The sequence below is a fragment of the Pteropus vampyrus genome, unplaced genomic scaffold (assembly GCF_000151845.1).
Source record: "Pteropus vampyrus isolate Shadow unplaced genomic scaffold, Pvam_2.0 Scaffold483, whole genome shotgun sequence".
Classification (NCBI taxonomy): Eukaryota; Metazoa; Chordata; class Mammalia; order Chiroptera; family Pteropodidae; genus Pteropus; species Pteropus vampyrus.
The window spans coordinates 1,396,561-1,404,181 of NW_011889264.1; the positions used below are offsets into that span (position 1 = coordinate 1,396,561).

A 7,621-nucleotide genomic window follows, 5' to 3' on the forward strand; every position below is an offset into this window, starting at 1 on the left:
CTTGTCTATAGTTATAAAATGACTGGCCCACGGGGCAATGAACTCATTCTTTTGGTTTCATTATTACCTATTTGCTAACCGAATGAACTAACCAGCCACTGTTAGAAATATCCCTGGCTAGAAATACAAAATTTGAAACCACAAGTAACCTTCTCATTATACCTTACACTGGTCAACACCCCACTATAGTCTAATTTGGGGCCCTATAATTTAAGAGGAGAGTGAATAATTTATACTTCAGAAAAGAGCAATAACCAAATTGTAAACTTGAAACTGGTCTTATTTGACTGGGAAACGAGTGGTTAGGAGGTCTTGCATATCATCTAAATCCTGCTGGCTCTTTCCTCTGGACCTAAGTTTTTTTAATGATCCTGACAGCCTTTCTCTGTATATGTTTATCAGTGTATTTGAAGTAGATCTTAAAGAAACGGGCCATGTCTAGTTCTCCTTTTACAATTTTGCACAGAGATGCTTTCTAAGCTTTCTGTTCAGTTGTATATCGAGATAGCGGCCATGTGTGGGAGAAACAAGAAGGGTGGGGAGGAGAGTTGTTGTAAATATACTTAATAGGAAAATACTGAATACACGATAATCAAGCAGAAGACTCCAGATGCCAGTAAGAATCGTTGATTGAAAACCTTGAGAAATCCTACTTATAATGTAACCAAGCTATGGCCTAGATAGAAAGGCAACGGCGAGCTCTAAGCTTCTCTAGGGATATAAAGAGATCAAAATTGAAAGGGAAACACCCTGACATAAATGTCTAAAAACAGTAGACTCCCTGTTTTCCTGTGTTCTGTTGACCAGATCTCTTTATTAATTATCTCCCAGGCCTCACCAGTATCAACAGTATTTCATAATGATGACCTGGAGGCAGAGCAAGATCTTGAAGTGCCCTCTGACTCATCAAAGAAATATTAATTAAATATATGTTGTTGTAGCCTAACCCTTTTAAAATTGGTGAGCCATGTGTGGTATATATGATAATTCTCGATTATTTTAATATTTGATTCTACCAGGGCAATATTCGAGTAATCCATTTCCCAAGCACAGTGAAGAGTTGATGCTAGTTCTTAAAATGCAGTTGAGTATGCATCTCTTTTGTAAATTCCTTTTGCTCAAGGAATTTACATAAGCACAGCTGAATATCAGTTGTTTTCATGCTCTGTGATAAAAGTTCATTTTTAAAACCTCAAATTGTGATTTGTCAAAGTCCATTTGCCAGTTCTTTAACAATTTCAGCCAGATTGTAAATTGTGTAACTGTCTGCACCATTTGCATATGTAATCATGTTAGAGTGATGGCATAATCTAGGCACATCATTTATGAGAAGAGGGAACAATAGCCAGCTTCCAATTCTTGGGATACTCAGAGTAATTTATTACATGGCTGATGTTTTCTTTCTAATTTTCACCAAATGATCTCTTTTAGAATGATGAACATTAAGGATGGCTGTCCCCCGTGTATTATCTTTACTGCTTTCCTAATCTTGAATTGAGAGCCACGATGAGCACCATGTTACATGTCCGCTTCATTCACACACACACACACACACACACTCACTCACTCACAGTAATTTCAGTCCAAACAATATCACAAGAGTTCAAGGAAACATCCTCCACAAATGATGCCCTTGCGTTAAATTAATTTAATCTCTGGATCTAGTTATTGAGTATTCTTTTCTGTGCATTGACAATTTGCCAATTGCTTGCCTCCTATTTTTAATCAATCTTGCAGATAATTTACCAGCCAACTAAATTGTTTTACTGGCCTATCGCACTCCTCTGCCCGACAAAGAGCAAAAGTAAATACAATCAGTCTTGTGTTGCACCATCAGAAATTTATGATGACCTCAGGCAAGTAGCTTTCTGCAAGACTAATTTATGTACAGTCACATCTGTCACTGTGGCACTTGGATATGTCTTAGGCTTTTTTATTATTCCTGGTAACAGCCCCGTGAGCCCACAAGGTGGGTCAGATGCACCCTTTCTCGAGAGGCCTCTAAAATTGCATTAGATGCTTACATTTCGGGACTCGGCCCTCTAGTCAGGAGCATGGTCCAGACCATAGATCAGGGTCACCTGGAGTCCTAGAACTCGGAATCTCTGCCAGGCCCAAATTCATTATTTCACTTATGAATTTCTACCCCCACAATAAACATCACAAGCCGGAGAGGAAATCACTTTCCTAGGATCATAAAATAATTTAAAGTAGTAAGATTAGACTCCATTGTAAGTTAATAGTTAACACTGACTCAGACAGACTTGGATTCGAATCCTGACTCAGCCAACTTACTAACGATATGACTCTAGGCAAGTTGTCCACCTTCTCTTGCAACACTACCATCTTCTTTAAAATGAGGGAAACAGTGCTCTCCCTGTTGAGGTTACTGTGAGGGTTGAAGTAATAACAGTCCCCATCTAAGGGTTTTCTGGGCTACTCCTTATTATACTCCTTACTGTGTTTAATCACAGCACAGCCTTGCAAGGGATGGAGGGTGTCTCTGTATAGAGCTCCTGTATAGGATTCACACTCATCCTTCAGGAAATGGTAGCCATTGTTATTATGATACCATAAAAGAGAGAATACCACCTCAGGTGTCTGAAAACCTGTTCTTTTTTTTTTTTTTAAACACTTATAGCACTTGGTCTTCCTAGGTGGTCTCCCATCCAAGAATTAACCAGGCCCGACCCTGCTTAGCTTCTGAGATCAGACTAGATCAGGCACATTCAGGGTGGCATGGCTGTAGACCTTGCTCTTTATTTACTGAAAACATCTTGGAATTCAGAGAGAAATATTTTCAATTCACGTTGTAAAAATCACAGGTTAACAGAATTTAAAATAATGCTGGCTTAAAATACTCATGTGGACAGAGCAATTGATAAAGCTCTCTGCTAACTCTCAGAACAAATCCATTTAATCTCAGCTTTCATATACAAGCCTGAAACTCACTAGATCCAACACTCTCCTGAGTTATAGATGCACAGTTGTCACTGCTTCAAACAAGAGACATGCTTACATACCACTGAGCATCATTGAATGGTAGTCGTATGCACGTAAGGTTCTTAGAACAGCGTGTGTCCTATAGTAACTGCTCAGTAAATATAAATTAGTATTACTACTAGGAGCATTGCCCTACCCGCTTCCCACTCCACTAGTTATGTTTGACGAATCAGCTTTTTTAATGTCTACAGCTAGGAATATTCTCCTGTCCAGTTTGGGATTTGTTTGAATGATGTTCACATTTTTATGGCCTAACAATAACACAACTTTTCATGAATGTTTATGGCACAATGAACACGGCATCTTTAGAGACACTCAGATGAAGTAGCCTTGAATTCTGACCCCAAAGAGCTTACACCCGTTGAAGGAATGGTTCATAACTTGTCCATAATGCAAGTCAAAGGATGGGTTTTTTAACTACATATGTACAAGGCAAGGGCAACAGGATGGGAGAGATGATAGAACTTCACAAAGGAAGTAACACGAGAGCAGAGCTTTGAAGAATTATGTCATCCTTTCTCCCTCCCTCTCTCCCTTCCTTCTAGCCATCTATCTACCATCCTACTGAATACTAGGCTAAGTAATAGGAATAAAAAATTAGTGGATGCATGATCTCGACTTTCAAGTTCATTCCAGTTGTATGGAAGAGATACACATGTAGACCAATGGCTACTGGACAGTGGGATAGGTGCTCATAAAGTAGGCACAGAGGGGCTATAGAAGCCCAGAAGAGGGTCTTCTAAATTCGAATTCATAGGTCAAGGAAGGCTTTGACCTATGAGCCAAATTTAGAAGACTAGCTTGGGGAGATCAAAAAGAGAGTAGAAGATGGGAAAGAAAAAGAAAAAACAAGCTAGCTCAAAGCATGGAGATGATAAAAGGGATGGAGCATTATGGTGTGCCAGACAGTTCAGAACCTGAAGGAGGTTGGGAATGAAAGCAGAGTAAGATTGGCGGAATGGTTAGGATTTTAATGGGAGTGGAGGAGAGCAAAGAAGGTAGCTAGCTATTTCAGACAGAGGGACCAGCACAGTCAAAGGCACAGAGATGTAAAAAGTAAATTATGTGAAAGAAGGCCAGCAGTGGTGTGGTGTGGCTGGAAGAGAGATGAGTCTGGAAAGGTAAAATGGGGCAAAGTCCGTCTTCGTCCTGTGGAATTCCTGTCTGGCTCCCTCAGCACCATCTGGTTGGCCCAGTACTCAGAGGTACAGTATAGTCATTCTGATTCCAACAACCCTAACATCTTCCCCTGCCATAGCGATGGTTTTACAACTCTGATTTTGATTCTGGGCCAAATTGGCCATATGGCTGGGCTGCCTTAGTACAGAAACTCTTTGAGCCATTTGCCCTGGGTAATATTCATATTTTCTTCTTGGGCTTCAGATTTCTCTTCCATGTGGCTTTCGATTGGCCTCATATTTCGGCCAACAGTTAGTGTCAGAAAAAGATGGTTAGGAAATAAATACCTAAGAGATAGTTGGTTAAAATGAAGGCACTCTTTTAGTGGTGTTCATTCTAGAGAATTTCAAGGGCTCAGAAATATTGGGTCTAGCCCAGATTTTGGCCACATCTATGAATTCTAACAAGGTTGGTATTCTTATACACCGTCCTGAGGTAAGGCGTGGGTGTTGGGCTACAGCAGCCATGGGGGGAATTAATAGTGAGCTTAAATCTTTGCATTTAAATGTCTTTTTTTAGAAGATGATTATGTGAACCTCAGAAATAGAAGGCTCTTCCCACTGATTTATGTTCTTGATGTTTTCTGGGAATTTTGTCAGTCTTCAGAGAATAGTCTGATCATTTTTAGATTGCATTAAATTCCTCAAACGCTGGCATGCCATAAGGGTCTTTCATTTTATATATGTATACACACACACACACACACACACACACACACACACACACACACACACAAGTGTGCATATATATATATATATATGTATATATATATATAATTAATAACTGACAGCAATTGTTTTCTAATTTAGTCAAATAAATACCTACTATACACCCACCTCTCAGTTTGGTATTATAGATGTCAATGCAACACAGTGCCTTTTTTTAAGGAGATTTTATATAATTCAGAATTACCTAAAACAAAAATAGTAAATTCTCTTCTTCTTTATTATTTATTATTTTTAAGGAATTTTTACCATCTCTTCTCTTTCTCTACAAGTGCCTTTCGTAGATCAAAGCAATTGCAGAGTCAAGTCTAAAATGTTTTAGCAGCATTTTCTTCGAAGATGGACAACAAAATCGTTAAATCCTTTTGAATTCAGTAAACCTGCTTAAACATTTCAAGTTTATTTCAGAATAAAACGAAATTCATTTAAAACATACAGATAGTTCATAGACAAAATTGCCCTAATTGATTAGGCTCTTTTGGATGAAATTAACTGAAACCAAACTCACATTAGCTTAAGTAGAAATGGGAATGTATTACTTCATCTACTAAAATGGCAGGGTTATGTGGCGTCAGGCTCAGCTGGATTCAACAGCTCAAACAAAAACATCTGTCTCCCCACACCCAGATTCTGTTCGCCTCAGTTCAAGGTGGTAATCCTTGGCAGCTCCAGGCTCACAGCCTACCAATATAACCACTCCACAGGGAAGGAGCCTCTCATTGCCAGTGGCTCCAGCAAAGTCCTAGTTTGGGCGCTCATTGTCTCAGTGTGGATTCACTTTGGACAGAGTGGTATGGGGTCCAGCTGGCCAGGCTTGGGTCAGTCTAAAGCCAGAGGGTAGGGTCAGCAATACCTAAACCAAATGGACTAAAAGCAGCGTGAGGTACCTCCCATGTAAAGAAGTTTAGAGTGCATGTTCCAAAAGAAAGAGAAGAGAGTCAGAGCGAGCAACAACCCCCGTCCATTACAATTGCCTCAGCGATTCCTAATACATTGAAAAATTGGGTGGTACAAGTCAGGTAAAGGACATATAGGAAAAAATAACAATAACCACATAATTGGTAACAGACCATTAAAAAGTTAAATGTGTCATCAAAAATGTAGGGTATTTTTAATCTTCAAATGCCAATAGCTCCTTTGATTGGATTATTTTCAGTGATTACAACAAATTAAACTATAATTGGCCCAAATAATGCCTAAACTCACTTTAAGTTGTTTTTTTTTTTTTTTAAATCTGTAATTCTGTGAATTGGTTAGGTTGATTATTTCATTGTTTTGGAACCATCCAGAAATGGCTTTCAGGTCATAGAGTTAGGTAAACTACATGATACTGTGTAAACAGTCTGACACTTACCAGATTTTTCCAACTATGGCTTCCCCACAAGGCGAATCTAATATACACTCTTTATTTAACATCATTTTGTAGAAGAAGCAAAGAGAGTTCAACTATATAAATATATAAATATATCGCATCATGTTTCATATGATTATTGAATAATATTAAAGTTTTTCTTCAAACTTACAGTAATTATATTCTCACCATAACTCTAAATATATAATGAAGGAATTTTATGGGTAAAATAAAAAGTATTACCTGGAAATATATCACAAAATACCTGAATAATTTTTAATTATAAATTTTAAAAGCAAAATAATGAAGTGCAAATATAAGAGTAGAAATTCAACCAATTTGATTTGATTTATTGGTATGAACCTCAATTATACTTTTCTGGAAAAAATATCTTTTTAAGTTTATTTCCCTCTTTTTCACACTGGTGATTTTACCCAACAAAAACACTCTAGATGATATCATTTTATTCTATTTTTTCCATCATGTACACATTTTCTTTTACTTTCATTTTTTCCATGTAAAACCTCAATTACAACAAAAGGCAAACACATATCACAAATTGACAAAAGTGGTGATTTTTTTTTAAAGATCATAATAAATCCAGATTTCTTAGCTTTAGGGTTATCTCCTAGTTCTTAAAAAAAACAAACAAACAAACAAACAAAAAACTACTGCCCATCCACACAATACGCTACTTCATTTCTGAAGTAACACTCATGTAGAATTCAGCAGCTCATCAAGAATACCACAGCAGCCTACGGCCATGCCACCCTGCAGTGCCTGAACCTGTCTGATCTTGGAAGCTAAGCAGGGTCGGGCCTGGTTAGTGCTAGGATGGGAGACCACCTAGGAAGACCAGGTGCTGTAGGGAAGAAAGAAGGAAGAAGAATGCCACAGCATTTACTTTGGAGTCAGCACGGCTCATCCTCTCATTGTAGCTCCTCACTATGGTGAGGCTACATTTTCATCACCATGGCCTCCCACAGGTACTTGTTTCAGCGATGAGATTCACCAATTTTTCATTATTCCAGAAAAGACAATAGTCGACTATCTCTCTCTAGTGGACTCGGTGATCTTACCTTGAGGTGTTAAGAATCGCTGAGGGCTATGAGGACTTGTGTAAATTACAGCCATGCAGAGAGGCGTTGAAAAATCAATAGGTAATGAAATAGTACTGGAGTGAAGTAGCCAAGAGAGCAATGGGTGGGAAACTCCCAAGGATGCAGTTTCATTTTGTCAAAAGGTAAAAGAAGATGTTCTGATGCGTTTCTATAAAACAGGCTTCCTTGGAAACGAGAGGCTATCGGTATAGATGGCAGGAGAGTCACTTCAGTGTACCACAAAACACGATGAACTATGGACT

General features: G+C 38.4%; 2 pseudogenes; one reads left to right on the plus strand and one right to left on the minus strand.

Moving 5' to 3' along the window:
* Positions 1-2,632: 2,632 nt before the first annotated feature.
* LOC111732704 lies at positions 2,633-2,751 on the minus strand (annotated as a pseudogene).
* Positions 2,752-7,011: 4,260 nt separating this feature from the next.
* LOC111732701 lies at positions 7,012-7,129 on the plus strand (annotated as a pseudogene).
* Positions 7,130-7,621: the final 492 nt, after the last annotated feature.